The following is a 13731-nucleotide window of genomic DNA, read 5'->3' on the forward strand; positions in this document are numbered from 1 at the left end:
CCAGACCAAGAGCCATCATGGTTTTCCTTTGCCGTCAGAAGAACTGAGCTTTCTGTCAGCTCACTGGTTCAGGATCCCAGCACTTTGAAGAGCTAGTGTTAAATAGGAGGATGAAAACAAAAATAGACCCTAAACTTCTATTACTAGTATTGACAATATCTACTACTGATAAAAGTGCACATTTGCACTAGGAATCTCTTTTCATCAGCTCATTGAACAGGAAGCAGCTCTCCTCACAACTGAAAGAGACCAAGAAGACTCAGGTTCTTATAAAAACCTTAGTGGATTTTGAGCCCACCGAAACTAGACCAGATTTCCAATCGGATTTTTGTAAGTGTGAAGTGCTTCCTATGGGGCTTGGTGTTACTTCTCTAAAATCAATATCATGCATTGGAAGTTCTCTACCAAATTTTAAAATGGCTTCATAACTTGCCCTGTTTTCTGGATTAGGAAGCAGCCTGGCAAGGCACACTCTGGTGACCAGACTCCTCTGGCAGCCCTAAGAGGGAAGCTGAAGACTCAGGCAGACATCTCGTGTTCAAAAATCAATGACTTGAACGGAGTCCATGTACAACAGAAACTGTTTAATCTTAAATATCCTGGGGCACCAGGGTGGCTCAGATGGTTGGGCTTCTGCCTTCTGCTCAGGTCATGATCTCCAGGTCCTGGGATCAAAACCCATGTCAGGCTCCTGGCTCAGAGGGGAGTCTGTTTCTCCCTCTGCCTTACCACTATTCATGCTCTGTCTCAAATGAATAAATAAAATCTTTTTAAAAATTCTTAAGGTTTTTAAGATAAGATGAAATATTCTTAATAAGTAGATCATGGGCGGTGCACAGCCATTTTTCATCTATCTCCAGCCAGGAGTCAAACTGACTTCAAGCATGGGCACAATGGTAGTTGGTTCAACAGGATTGCCTTTCCAAACAGACCTGAGGCCAAGACATGTCTGGAAAAAACAAACCCTTTAATTTCTTGAAGGCTAAAGTACAATGTGGAAACTACATTATGGCATGGCTATTGTGTTTTTTTCTACCTAGTATGTACCCCGTGACTGATGCCTAAGAAGACCATGACACTAATCAATAATTAGTAGAGAGAGCTTTATTGCCTCTAGTGTACCTTCATCATTATTGTCTCATTTGATGTACAAACTTGAAAGTGGAGCTTAGCACAGTCAATGGCATGTACATGAACAATATCCTCCCTAATGATGTTCCATTGACTTTTCGTATCTAGAAGAGAAAAACAGGCACAGAGAAAACATTTAAGGGTGTGCTTTCAAAGCTTTTCTGTTTGATGCTGGGCAGTTCCTTTTGCTCAATGTTAGTAGCTAAGTGGGGAGAGGGGTCACCCTTTCTCTTTCATCCCTGTTTAGCCTTTGCTCTCTTTTTGTATCCCTGTTTGTAGCCAAATACCCCAATGGCTGCAGTTTTGCACATTTTTGGTAGAATCTCAATTTTTGAAATACATGTAATGCTATATAAGAGGGCCCTTCTTTTTAGCAACTGTTCTGTTCTTTTCACCAATGGAACAACCCTCAAGTGTTGTTACTGGTTTCAGAGTTGATGTAACCATCTAAAGGATGTGTGTGCTCAGGTGGCAAAAAGACAGATTTGGGGAAGTTTGCATAGCACCAAGCTAAAGCCACAGATGTCCTGCTTTTGCTGGACAGAGGAATGAGCAATTGCCTAGGGGAACATGTTACACATTCCAGCAAGCTGAGAGTTCTGCCTTACTGAGCCATGGCAGGTCCCATGGTCTGTTAAGGATTTTGTTTTGCATATTGTGTGCATTCACTAGTTTGCATTAATTTGCCTCTGAGATTCACTGGATCTCTTCAGCGTTAATGAGAGATACTAAAAAGAAGACTATAGATTAAGGTGGGGACCAAGAAAGATGAGCAGATTTTACTCTGAAAATGATTGTGTTTGTTTAATCATAGCTTCAAGTGAGTATTCCCAGTAGATGCCAAGGTGTTCATTAAATCTGTGGCCAGTGCCCTTGAAACAAGAATGCTGTACAAATCCCTGTCTTAATCTGCCCTAATCCAGATGAGCTAATTTGGTAGTTTGGCTCTTGCATTAACTACAATGACTGTCACACAAGGGAGTTCAGTGCCCTATCTACATAATCATAAATTGTAGCAAAAACGATTTTACTCTGGGTCTCAAGAATTTTACCAATATTCATTTTAGTGATTCATTTGTTCTCAAGTATGAACATCATAGTTAAAATAGAATTATAACTAAAAAAAAAAAAAAAAAAAGGGAGATCTTCTTAATGTGACTATCTCTTTTTCCCTTGGAAGCTCCTAGTAAAGGATTTCCCTAAAATTGTGGTTGGTATTTTGCTGGAGTAACTTACAGTGAAAGTCTGTTTTATGGAGAGCAGTGGGGATTTTTCCATATTATGCAGACAGGCAGGCCAATAACCCTGTGCATATGAGTCTTGTTTGTGGGGAGAACACTGTTAGGTTCTTTTACTGCTTAAGTAAAGTAACAAATAATTATCCTTATGTAAAAGAAAATACTGATAATTATAATTTGCCAGGCATGTTGTATATGGAGACAGGAAAGACAAAGTGTTAGTGTTGGCAAATCCCAAAAACAATACCCTGCAGACTGAAATGAACTCCCACATCTAACGGCCTCCCCACAGAAATCCTAAAAACTTCAGGGGATGAACAAGACTGTATAGTTATGATGTATTAGGCATAATCAGAGAGATGAAGATTTTAAACATAGTCCAGAATTCCCCACTTTATTTTAGCTAGTGTAGTGGAAATATACTGAGAGAGAGAGAAAGAGATTGAAAGAGAAAACGCACCAGTGAATAAATAAGCTCTGAAAAGAAGATATTTAGGTAAAAGTCACTAAGTCTTATAAGAAACAATTTTTAAAATTCAAGATGCTTCTAACTCTATTTGTCAGTAGTTTCTACTCAACTATTTTGGTGAGACTCCAGTCAGTATCCTAGGAAGTTCTGTATGACTTTAAGATAGCAGTTATAAAAATGGAATTATTCAAAATGAGCTCTTTTGCATTCGACATGTATAAAATAGCTTCATTCTCTGATAATAATTGATATAGGAAAAGGACATTTAATATGAAACCTCCATAAACACAGATCAAATTTCATTAAAAACATAGTGGGAAAAAAAAGTGTGAGGCAATCATTAGTTTGAAAAAAATACAATTAGACATTAGGAAATAGGTTTTTTATAACCCTGCATAGAAATTTTTCCATTCTAATTTCTCCTGTAGGCTGATTCTAAGAAAAAGCTATTGTTAACCAAGGGATGGATGGATGTTTCAGTGGATGCTCATTTTATAAATGGTCAGTTCGATCTATGTTCATGTTATGATGAGGCGACCCAATAGAAAATAAATTTTCCAAATTTGTAAAATGGTCTCCCTCACTTAAAATCATATATCAAGGCTTTTCTTAAAGAAATCACCCATTTACTTGACACCACCATGGAAGACGATTAGCAATAAGTTTTTCAGTCTTTCTGATTTCTGGCTCTTTCAGAAAATCACTTAAAGACTGTTTTTAAATATATGTCCATGGGTAAAAACTACCCACGCAGAGTGGCTGGGTATGACTACACATGTTTTGTTTTCAGATTCAGTAAAGGGACAAGTTGTTCTGCTTGATATTAACATGAGAAAAAAGGAATAAGCAAATTGGTGTTAAAGTTCTAGCAAGTTCACTTTGTGGACCCAATTTAATCAGAAGCCAGTTAATTAGCATCTGCCTCTGATTAAGTTGGGCATATAGAGAAGCTTTTGAAAAGTCTGTACAAATTCTTTCCTTTATTGTGGTGATATCATTTTGAAAGCAATAAGTAATTATGACATTTTATAGTTGAGATCATGGCTATGAGTCATTTGCTTTTGCATCTATCAATGAGGCTGTCTTTCCTTTTTGGAACTAACTGCATAATTAAATTGTCATTTAAAGAAACAAAAACAGCAGAATGTTAAATGCTAACTGTAGTGACACATGATAAAGAAGATTCCATATTTGTGTTTTAAGAGGACATCACTAAACTTATAATATTAATGATACTAATTATATATCATATAATTGATTAATGATACTAAATTAATGATTACTAATTAATGATACTAAATATATCATTTGCTAATGTGTTCTTATTAAATCCCAGCAGAAATATTTATTAACCTTAAATGTATTTTTAAGTTGTTTTACTTTTAATGAGCAGAAAAACTAACACATCTGCCTGTTACTATATAAACTAATGGCAAGCCCATTCAGTCACCAATACTTCTTATATTACACTGGGCATATTTAAGGTACATTTCCAAGTAGGAGGTATTCTACTTTCAAAAAAAAGCTAGGAACTATATAAACATGGGTTACAACTTATCATTAAAACATTTTCAAAAGTTGAGGGATGTTCTGAGTATTTAATTTTTTCCCTTCTACTAAATTAAGAGATAATACTTAAATACAACTCTTCTATTGGCTAAGATGAATTAGTGAAAAGAGTACATAAAATTTGATCCCAGGGTCAGTCTATACCGAACACATTTTGAAATATAATACATTATTCTGCCACCCCTTTCAGTGATCTTCAATGTAATAACATCCTGTGGCTGCCTTACCCCTGGGAGTGTGCTCCATCACTATATCCTGACCAGCCTGGTTCCTTTGACTCCAGAATCCTCATTGTGAAAGTCCCAAGCTAAAAGCTTATTGCTTAAATCTGTATAGTAGGTCCTATCTCCTTATTCCCCTTGCTATCCAAACTCCTTGAACATGTCCATCCCACTTACTGCCTCTTTTCTTATTTGTCCTGTTGTCTTCATAGCATTTTGCTAGATTTTTTCTTTCACCCTTCTATTCACTGAAAACATTTTTGAGAGATCTCCTGTGCTGTCTTATTTTAAAAAATCAAGTGATTGCCTCCCAGCCTTTAGACTGAATGACCTCTCTTTGCCATAGCAACAGTGCTGTGGAAAGAAAACTGAAAACCTGATTTTGGTCTTGACTCTGTCTCCCGCTACTGACCGTGAGACTTCAGACAAGTTATAAACTATGAGAAGACTGTCGGAGATTAAATACTGTGCACATGTGTAAAAGCATGCATGTGCACATGCATAGCGGCCACCCATTTCTCCTTGAAACCGCTTTTTCATTTGAGTCTGCAATACTGACTTGTCTTTTTTCTCATTATTATCTTTGCTAGTTTTTCCTCATCCTGCCACCCTCCTGTTGGTCTATCCCAAGACTATTGGTCAGTCCCAAGATCCTTGTTCCACATATATTTGATCAGTTCTTCCATTTCAATTCGAGATTAATCTTCCTAAAACTCCATGATTTATTAAACCTAAACTACCTAAAACCTCCAAGAAACCCCTGTTACTGTGGAATAAATATACATTCTCCCAATAAGATTCCAAGCTCTCTGTCATGCCTCAACCGTCCCCCAAATTCCCTGTGTACCAACCACTGTTAGTTCTCATGGTGCACATCTTCTCCTGCTTCTATTCTTTTGCTTCAACTGTTGTCTCAGTTTCTTCTATTCCTCATCCTTGCTTGTCCAACTCATGTATAACTATAAAGTTCATCTGAAATACCGTGCTGTCTTGAATAACTGACATTCAACATGATCTCTCATTTGATTTAGGACAGTCCCTGATTTGTACTTTTCATCTGTACTCTTACCCTATGCTTTGTGTTATAGTTAATTACCATCCCAGATAGAATGATATAAGCTCCTTGAAATTGGGGGGGAGGGGGTGTTTCATGCATTCTTTTTTTTTTTTTTTTTTTTTTTAAAGCAGGGTCTAAGAAGACTAGGTATTACTTAGTGTTTAATGTATATTAACCAATGAAGAAATACTCAGAATGAGTGTGCCTGGGTGGCTCAGTCTGTCTGAGCCATCTGTCTTCAGCTCAGGTCATGATCCCAGGGTTCTGAGATCCAATCCCAAATTAGGCTCCCTGCTCAGCCAGGAGCCTGCTTCTCCTTCTGCCTCTGCCCCTCCCCCCACCTCGTGGGCATGTGCATGGGCTTGCGCTCTCTCTCTGTCTCTCTCAAATAAATAAATAATTTTTTAAAAAAATACTCAGAAATACTTAAACCTCTTGGAAAACTTAAACTTCTCAAAACAGATAATGTTTACTGAATTATTTTGATTTTAATATTAAAACCACGAATTAATATAGCCACTGAGTCATTGATATTTTTTTAGTATCAGCTATACTGAGCTTCCCTCACATACAAAAATTCAGCCTTCCAAATTATACAACTCAGTGATTTTTAGTGTATTTGGAGATATGCAACCATCTCCACTACCTAAGTTTAGTACATTTTCATCATATTCTCCAAAAGACATTCTATACCTATTGGCAGTCACTCCCCATTTCCACCTCATTTAGACTCTAGGCAACTGTTCATCTAGTTTCTGTCTCTGATTTGCCTTTTCTTCTGGACGTTTCATGTAAATATAGTAATACAACATGTGGCCTTTTGAGAGAAGCTTCTTTTACTCTGCATAATATTTCAAGTGTTCATTCGTGTTGTAACAAGAATCAGCACTTCATTGTTTTTTTATGACCAAATAATATTTTACCAGTGAATACACTACATTTCTTAATCCATTCATTAGTTGATGGACATTTGGGTTGTTGAGTCACTGATTTTTAAAACTGAAAACAAACCCCATGATTATTTAGTTAAATGCCCTCCTTTTGTACAGTGAAACTAAAGCCAAAAGAGGTATTCCTAGACATTTAGCTAGAAAGCTGTTAGGTTTCTGATTCTTATAGATGTTAGGTAAATAACAATATGATATAAACTTTTAAAATTTGTTCTTCTATATGGTTAATAAATAACTATAGAGTACCAAGTCCTTATGGTCTGGGTAGCAAAAACAGTTATGGTCTTTGTCCTCAGGAAGCTTAGAGTCTAATGGGGGAATAATCATAAAACAAATAATTATATAAATAACTATAAAATTAGAACAATAATAAGAACTATTATAACTGTAATATGAAGGTGAGATTCATGAACTGATCTGGTCAAGGAGTATAATTTAGCTATGATCTATGAATAAGTAATACTTAGACAAAGAGGATAGAAAAGAGAATTTTAAGCAGAGCAAAAGCACATTCAAAGGCACTGTAGCTATAGGAGCATGCTATATAAGGGGGAATGGCAGAAGGCTAGTAAAGCAGAAGACAAAGATAAGGGGGGGCATAGTATAGAATGAGGCTAGACAGAGAAGTAAGTCCTGGTGAAACAGTATTCCAGGACAAAGTAATGACTTTAGTCTTTTTCCAAAGAACATTTCCTAAGAGCATTGGATCATTGAAGTATTTTCATCCCAGAACAATGTGGGCAAAAAGGAAATGGGCATTGCCTTATATTCCTCCCAGGGCTGAGATGCATTTAAAAAGATAAAATTTGCTGGGTAATAAGCATCTCTTTTACCAAAACTTGTGGTAGAATCTATGGCATTTAAAGTTTGTTTTTACTGAATTCCTTTTTATCCAAAGTAGAAGCTTGTGTTATTTTAACAGAATAAACAGCCTCCTTATTAGAATTCTCCAATTCAATTTTGTAAAGAGCTATTCTTTCCAAACCTCCTACAGAATAAGCAATCAAAGCTACTTGAGAATAAATAGATATATAAAGGTCACATTTTTTTCCATTGCACAATAACCATGTTTTAGACCTGTAAGATCTCAAGGGTACAGAAATAGTTCTCTAAGCTGCAAATGGTTAATATCTAATTCTTTAGGCCAATTGCTTTTAACTTGAGGTCTCTGGGCTCCCAGGCAGTATTTGAATGGGACACAGGAAGCTTTTGTATAAATAAAGGTCATGCCTACATGGGCGTAGATCCAAAGCTTTCATTAAATCTTATTATAAAGAGTCTGTCTCACACAAAAAGCTAAAAACCAGATTTTTTTTGAGAAGAGAAACAACCCAAAAATCACCAGGAAAAATATTTGGGATTCCTTTATATCACTAATAGAAGTTTAAGCCTATACAATTAAAAATAACAAAACTAACAACATTTAAACTAACAGCTATTATTAAGCTAGTATCTTGAGAACTACATCCTCCTTTAAAAAAAAAATGATACCTAGTAAAAAAAAAATTATTATGCTAATAAGATTAGTTATTTATTATATAGCAGTTATTTCTCAAATTGGGGTCTCCAGATCACCCTTTTGGAGATCATATTGAATACTTGTGAGGGTTGTAGCTTCTTGCAGCCACTGCAAACATCTGGGAACAGAATGCCTGGTATGGAATCCCAGACTCTGAATTTTTAAGCAGGATCTCAGGTGATTGTGATGTGCAACCATGTGAAAGTAGATATTACTATTTACAATTTATAGCTGAAGAAATTATGCCTGATGAAATTAAATAACTTTCTACATAGAGGTCTGGCTGGCTCTTAAAACCTTACTCTCTCTGCTCTGTTAAGCAGCCCCTTGCTGTAACCATTCTACCAGTGACCCACTGCAAGAAGTATCCGGAAAAAAGAAAGTGAATGGAGTCATGTGTGGGTCTAACAGCCCCAGTCATCATCCCCTGAAATCATCGTCATCAACTAAACTGCAGATATTTAATGAACAAAGTCTAACACATGAGCCTCTCTTGCTAAATGCAACTGTCTGACACATTTCTAAAAGAAGCTTCCAGATGTAGCACTTTACAGGCAGGAGTAGTGTGCATATGAGGAAATTGTTTCCAGTTGTTACAATTTAATAAGCAGAGAATACAAAGGAAATCCAAATATTCCATCACATTTTTTGGTGACTCTAAAATCTACTAGTATGTATCACTACCAAGAAAGGAAGGGGAAAAAGTTCTGTGTAATTGGATAAAGATGCTGGAAGACAGTTTGTTGGGCTTCTGTAAAATATGAGCTTTTTAAAAAGATTTTACTTATTTATTTAAAAAAGAGAGAAACTAAGTGTGTGTGTGTCCGTGCGCATGTGTGTGCACGTGTGTGCGTGTGCGCACACACACGTGTGAGGGGAGAGTGGCTGAGGGAAAAGCAGACCCAGCTGAGCAGGGAGCCAGATGCAAGACTAGATCCCAGGACCTTGAGATCATGACCTGAGCCAAAGGCAGAGGCTTAACCCACTGAGCCACCCAGGCGCCCCTAAAATAAGAGCTTTTACAAGATTTCTGCTTGTGAGAGTTGGCTCTGTGATACTTGTGTGTTATATGACTGAATTATGCTTCATCTCAGTCAACACCTTTATTAGGCACAAATAATGAAATTATTCAATTTTAAAAAACCGACAATCATGTCTATTTTATAGGCATTTACTTAAAAAGAGTTCAAACCTCGTTGCCAAAATCATGAATATGACATAATCAATTCTCATAATTTTGAGAGTGACTAAAAACAACTTAGTTATCATTTAAAAATGTATTTGCACTTCAGTTATGAATTCATTAGATTAAGAAATTTAATTTGACTTTTATGGTAATAATTATTTCTTTTTAAATGTCTTCACAGATTATTTCTTTTTGAGGAAAAGGATTTTAGTTGTTGAATTCTTTAAGAGAAATGGCTGTTGGTTTGTATAACACTCAAAAAAACCAAGTGTCTGGGAAACTGAAAACCAGAAACTGCCCCTGGATCCGTTTTGACAGGTCACCTGTCATATAATGGCATAAATGCTATTCCATGTGGTCCCTGCTGGAAACTGACTTTGCTATTCCGTCGGCATTTATAGTCAGTAATTTCTTGGATGACTGAGAGAATATTAAATAGACCATGTTGAGAAATGAACGGTAGATGTCTTTTATGATAGTGCATGTGATACAGGAAAAATGTTAGGGTTCAAAGCCAATGGCCAAGAAAGAATTCTTGAGGTGTCTTTGGTGCAAAAAAGTGGTTTTATAAAAACATAGGGACAGGACCTGCCAGCAGAAAGAGCTGCGCCGGGGTCAGGAGGAGTGGCCCATTATATTCTTTCAAGATGGGAGAGGGTTAGGGATAGCGTTAAGTCTCTAAGGAATTTTGGAAGCAAGGTTTCCAGGACCTTGAGGGGGCTAGCTATTGTTAGGAAAAGGTCATTTACTACTGTCTAATAAAACCTGAGCTATGTGGTTTATATATATCGGTGGGTCATATATTTAGGGGATGATTGTCACCATGTGTTTTGGGGGGAAGAGATAAAGAAAGTTTCCAAAGAAACTTTTATATATCAAAGGAAACTTTCAGGATCCTGGGGGTCAGGCTAAGATTGCCTTTTGCTCTTAGCAAAGTATTAACATCAAGGCAGCTGAGCTCATAGAAGAATGTCATTCTTCCTGTTTCAAGGACTTGTCAATGGGCTTTAGGTAGTAAGGAAATTCAATATTTTTTTCTTCTGCCTTTGTTTTCTACATCACATGGATCCCTTTAACGCACAGGAGACACTCCCAAGGTGCCTTCCCAGTGTGTGGAAGATCCTGCAGAGGTGGGGGTGGTCAGTGGGAGTCAGGCAGGGTCCTGCAGGTGGAGTTAGACGATTCTAAGACTTCTCTGATGTAATTGGTGGGAACCACAATTTTAAAAGATAACCCATTTTTAAACTCTCAGTAACTTTTCTGAAAGACTATTGACTCCTCTTTGGCTCTTCGGGAGCTCTAAGAACCATCCTCAGTGAGAGGGTGAAACCCGACCTCTGAAGCAAACTTTGGTACCTGCAAATACCCAAAGTGGCTGATGGAGTCCCAGGAGAGAGCCCAGGAGAACCCCAGCGAGGCAGCAGCAGCCCTCATATTTCCTTTGCAACAACAGTAATTAGAGCAGCTGGAATATTTGCAACCACATTGGTTCCCATGCTGTTGTTTTTTTTTTTTTTTTTTAAGCTTAGACTGTAATCTTATTTTCATATGTTTTTATATAAATCAGACCCATGTGGCTTGATTGTAGATGTTAAGTGGCCACTAGGAGCTTTCAATAAAAGCCTTGCAGGAGCAGTCAGTGCTTGGGGTTCTCTGGAATCTGGCTCTACAGCTCACAGTCCCTGTCTCTCTGTGCCCCTCCTCCTGTGTTGATTTCTGTCTGCCTCCTTCCTCCATTCCAACTGCCCTTCATCTCAGTGGTGTCTATTTACTTAAATCGAAGCCAATTAAATAAAGCATAATAATAGAACACCCTTCTGAAAAGAGCACAAAGGAGAGGAATTGCATGGCCACTGACAGAATAATAGAGGAGGGGAAACACATTTTAGAGAGCTCCCAGCAGATGATTTGCCTCCTCCTTTGGCTCCTATTTATAGTGAAGCAAACCCTTTTTGTTACCAGCATCTCTATGCAAAGCCCCCCCCCTTTTGTTTGGTGAAATCTTAATGATATATCCTTGTGTGTTTTAATATTTCTAAGATTACTGGTGGGAGAATTATTGTATCATGCATGCATGAATATTGTTACAGAATTTCCAGAGCGCCTGGGAGTGCTAACGCAGTGGATTCAAGTATATGTTGAGGGGAGCTGTTATTTTGATGTGTTTTTTCACCCAGTAAGTAATATTTTGACTCAATTAAGAAATCTTCACTTTTTAAAATGGGTCATTACTGGAAATTTCCTTAGTAATAAAATGTTGGCCACCACTGTTAAGAAAATAACTTAGGGAGGAAAGAAATGATTTCAAATTAGCATTAGAGAACAGGGAGGAATGGGTGCCATCTTAGTACCCACTATGCTAATTAAGTTATCACACATTGCCTCTTGAAAAATATGCAGCAAAAGATGAAGGACCTGAATCAGCTGGAGATCACACTTAATTGTAAATGCTTCCCCAAGACTTCAGTGGGTTGGTGAAATCCCTCTGCTTCTAGAGCTCTTAAGGACTTTGGGCTAAAAGTAGATTTGCCAGAATTTCATCTTTCCTGTCAGATAACTCCAGCACAGCATGGATTTTCTTCTCTCTGGTGGAGACCCCTTTCCTAAATGCATGCTTTTTCAAGTTCTCAGAGAGCGCCAGGCAAAGAACACCATCACTCAGCTGAATTCTGACTTTTTTAGACCACAGCTGGAATTTGTGTGCTCACAATAGCCTCAGAAATAGCCCGGTGCTCTGGCACCCGGGTTCAAGCAAAAGCCTCTTCTTCCCCAGTGAAATCTTTCTGTGCTCCTGCAGGTTGACAGATGGCTCCCAGCAGGTGACCGTGGGGCTGTTAGTAAATGAGATGCTTTCTTTCTGTGGCACAAGCCTTCTCAAAGACGCTCTCTGTCCTAAGAACTTACAAAAGCCATTTGGCCACTAAGCAAAACTAAAGAGAAGAGTTGAAGCTAAGAAATCACATATTGGCAAATGAATATATTGTCTCTTCATGAGAAATACCACCTGAAGACTGATACTGAGACCTCACAGTTTTCCACCGTTGTCAAAGCACTTTCTACAAATGATTTTATTTAATTCTTGCAGCAACTCGATAAGGGAAATCTCATTCATAATTTCCATTGTATTGATGCTAAAACTAAGCATCCCAAAACTTAGAAGTTATGTCCAGTGTTTCACAGCTGGTAGGAGATAGGCCAGTGTTCTGACACAGCATCTGTATCCACAGTTTGTGTTATTTTTTTATTTTAAAAATCTAGCTTAATTGGGGCGCCTGGGTGGCTCACTGTGTTAAAGCCTCTGCCCTTGGGTCCAGTCATGAGGGCTCTCTGCTCAGCAGGGAGTCTGCTTCCCTGCTCCCCCTCCCCCACTCCTGACTCTCTGCCTACTTGTGATCTCTGTCTGTCAAATAAATAAAATTTTAAAAGCATCTGACTTAACCAAATTCTAGTCAGAATGTTTAGGGAAATAAACTGTTGTCATCCTTATGTTTATTCACTCATCTACTTTCAAATCAGGGAAACAGGAAGCCAAGTAGAGAAGGAGATTTTGTTGTTTGGAACAAAGGAGTTCGTATACACAAAATTAAAGGATCAACACACTTTTCTATTTTTTTTTTTTTTCTTTAGTACAGACCTCCATTTTTCATCCATCTGATGTTCTTGAGCAGGTACTTGCCACCAGACAAGGAATGTTATAGCAAATATAAAAGAAAATGACCCCTGCCCTTCTAGGGCTTACAGATTTCTTGGAGTGGGGTAGAGGGAGCAGACATTAAATACAGTGCTGCTGATGGCATAGGGAAATTGACAGCAGTAGAAGTGCAAATTGCTAATACTTCTTGAGGCAATTTGATGATATGTGATGAGTTTGATTTGATGAGATGATATGCTAACCTAGTTTGAAGTGTAGTGTGTACTCTTATATGGTTTAATATTTTTTGTTCTTCCTTTGTATTCCTTTTGAATTCAGAATACTATGAAAAAAAGGAACTCATATATTTGATAGAAATCAATGGCTTCTAGGATTGAAATAAAGCAGAAAACGGATGGGAGTAGGAATTTGTTTCAATTACAGTAAAGTTTGTTAACAACACAAGGTCATTCATATGAATGCCAAATAGGAAGTAAAAACAGCAGCCATACACCTGCAAGTGGCTGAGGAGACTTCTGGAGAAGGTTGCTCCGGTTCAAGGTAGAGCTGACAAACCTAGAGTTGGGAGGGGAGGGAGGGGGCGTGGGATAGAGGAAAAGAAGAAAAAGAGAAAGAAGAGTACTTTGTAGAAGGAGAGAATGAAAATATGAAACTGGAAGGAAAAGGGCAATTCACGGGTCTACAAAGGAACTGGAGGGTTCACGATGGTAGAAAGTTGGGGATAAAGTTGAACCAGTTG

At 37.7% G+C, this 13731-nt stretch overlaps 1 protein-coding gene and 1 long non-coding RNA gene across 26 annotated transcripts in view; one reads left to right on the plus strand and one right to left on the minus strand.

The window, feature by feature from the left end:
* The window catches only part of MAP2 (microtubule associated protein 2), a 291469-nt gene that overhangs the window by 163857 nt on the left and 113881 nt on the right, over positions 1–13731 (plus strand). The window lies entirely within an intron of this gene.
* The window catches only part of LOC116597219, a 40652-nt gene that overhangs the window by 24630 nt on the left and 2291 nt on the right, over positions 1–13731 (minus strand). Inside the window, exon 2 of the long non-coding RNA XR_004288501.1 lies at positions 1123–1235. This is a non-coding gene — a long non-coding RNA (uncharacterized LOC116597219). The remainder of the gene's footprint in view (positions 1–1122; positions 1236–13731) is intronic.

Source organism: Mustela erminea, chromosome 8 (assembly GCF_009829155.1).
Source record: "Mustela erminea isolate mMusErm1 chromosome 8, mMusErm1.Pri, whole genome shotgun sequence".
In the NCBI taxonomy this organism is placed as follows: Eukaryota; Metazoa; Chordata; class Mammalia; order Carnivora; family Mustelidae; genus Mustela; species Mustela erminea.